Raw genomic sequence first — 2,271 nt, 5'->3', positions numbered from 1 at the left:
AAAGTTTATCTCCCCTTAATTTTCATGCCACACAGATGCTAACAAAATGTGAACAAAAATAAACAAAACTCCTTGGAGAAGCATCATCAGAGGGAAGGAAATGAACACGGAGCTCGTGGTTCTTACGCTGACTCTTCGTCTACTTCTCCCATGCTCGCCGTGTCCTCGTCTCCTCCGAGGGCAAGCATTTCTTCAGCTATAGCAGCACTAGCTTCGACCAAAGTGAGATCATCTTCATCAGTTCCCAGATCAAGCTTGCTCACCCTGTAGATCCTGTTCTCTTTGTCTAGGGATCTTCCAGAGTGAAGGCAGCAGTCAGGAGTCCAGCTCATACAGCAGGGTGACCTGATCCTTCACAAACCCGCCATTCTGTCAGCCTGGGCCGTAAGGTTTCAACAATGGAGCAGTCCAGTCAGTTCTGTGCTGCCGTGTCACCCATTGTTGAGTTTTCTTTGAGGGCTTGGGCTTTCTTGATTCTTTTGTGTTTGCTGTTCACCCACATGTACTGTGATGAGACCACTTAGGGATGCCGCCAATCACTCGGACCCTTCCGACCTTCCCTCCAAGATGTCGTTCATACTTTTGCAGAGGTTCTTCACACTTTGTCTTTTTTCTCTTCCTGTTTTCTTTGGCTCTTCTTAGTCTTCTGCGATTTCCAGTCCTTCTTTGGTAACTGACACTGTAGTCTCACCCTAGCCCTCAGCTGTGCACATATACTCATCAGTGGGCTCAGTCGAGTGGGTCACTTCTAAACCACGGTGTCAGAGATGTTCCATGAAAGCCAAGTTAGCTACTTGGTCCTTGGTCTCAGCTGAGATAAAGTGGACGCACTTCTGGTTTCCCTTCGTTCTGGTGCCGCAGTCCTTGGGAGGAAGCACCACTTCCCCACAAGCAGATGTGCAGCATCACAACAGCTCTGGCAGTTTCTTCGATTTTGAGTCTTCCTAAATTCCAAGCTTTACAATTTTGAGACCTGCTCATAAAGCCTTTTGTAGTTCTCTTTCCCTTTCCAGTTCAGCGAATAGTTCTAAGCATTTCTTGACCAAATTCTTTCTGATAACTTGCAAATTTTTGCTTTGCTGAAACATTTCATGGGCAATATTTAGAGGGAGAGCCTCAGAACCCCCCACTGTTGTAATGAAATTCAGATACTCAGGAACTAACTTCTCATAGTTACCCGTGATGAAAACTGTGTACGTGCCACTTGATGGCCCTTTTTCTTTCTGTTTCCAAAGAGATGACAAGGAATGTGTCTTGGGACAAGAGAAGGGCTGGGAATTCCAGTTATCCTTCAACAGACAATGCTTTACCACAACATGGTCTTCCCGACCACTTCGTAGGCTCTTGCAGGCCTCACCATATTCTTCTGGATGTCTGGTCCAAACAGGTTTTGTTTCACTTAGTTCTTGATCAATGTACTTTTCCTTAATCATCTTCTTCTACTTGTCACTACCCTTTTCTCCTTTCTCATCAGAACCAGACATTTTCTATTTCTTCTTTTTTTCTCTCTCTTGCTCTTTATCTCCTTTTTCTTCAGCCTCATCATTACTGACTTCCTTCTCTCATTTCTTCTCCACAGAGAGAATAACGGGGCAGGCAGTAAACTGGGAATGTTTCTCCACAACCTTCTCCATCCTCCTTTCCCCCAGACACTCTGGCTTGGTTTCCTTTCACATGTAAAGCAACCTGTGTCCCATGGCCTGTTGGTTCACAGTGTCAGCCTTCACTGTGAATGATGGCCCTACTAAGGACTTCCAGGTGTACAGCCCATCGTCACCATGCCTGGTGACCACAATCACGTCATCAGCAACTAAACAGGCAGAGTAAAAGGCAACACCAAAGTGGCCAGCCATGGAGACATCTGCTCCAGCCTGCAAAGCCTCCATGACGGCCTTGGTGCTAAATTGGCAATAGTGCCAAGGTTAGCCTTGGTCATCCCGGTTCCGGTGTCCATAACAGTGAGGGGTTGGCCTTGTTTCTGGGGATGAGGTTAACAGGCAGGTCCTTCCCAGAGTGATAACTAGGATCTACCACACTCTCATCGCTGATCTTACCCAGAGCATCTGATGAATTTGAAATACACTCCCTCAAAAAAAAAAAAAAAGTCTTTGTTTGAATAGAAAGTATTGATGAACAAGGACATTAACGGGAAAATTTTTGCCTTAAAGGGAAAAGTCTTTTTTTTTTGATTTTTAATATTTTTATTACATATTTTCCTCAATTACATTTCCAATGCTATCCCAAAAGTCCCCCATAGCGCCCCCCACTTCC

The 2,271-nt window shown here is 45.2% G+C and overlaps 1 protein-coding gene and 1 pseudogene across 2 annotated transcripts in view; one reads left to right on the top strand and one right to left on the bottom strand.

Moving 5' to 3' along the window:
* The window catches only part of Enthd1 (ENTH domain containing 1), a 113,322-nt gene that overhangs the window by 85,109 nt on the left and 25,942 nt on the right, over nucleotides 1-2,271 (top strand). The gene's annotated exons all lie outside the window — the stretch shown is intronic.
* On the bottom strand, nucleotides 123-2,200 carry LOC110310715 (annotated as a pseudogene).

This window comes from Mus caroli, chromosome 15 (assembly GCF_900094665.2).
Source record: "Mus caroli chromosome 15, CAROLI_EIJ_v1.1, whole genome shotgun sequence".
Lineage (NCBI taxonomy): Eukaryota > Metazoa > Chordata > Mammalia > Rodentia > Muridae > Mus > Mus caroli.
The sequence above is the reverse complement of the archived record's forward strand: the minus strand, read 5'-3'. Positions and strand labels throughout refer to the sequence as shown.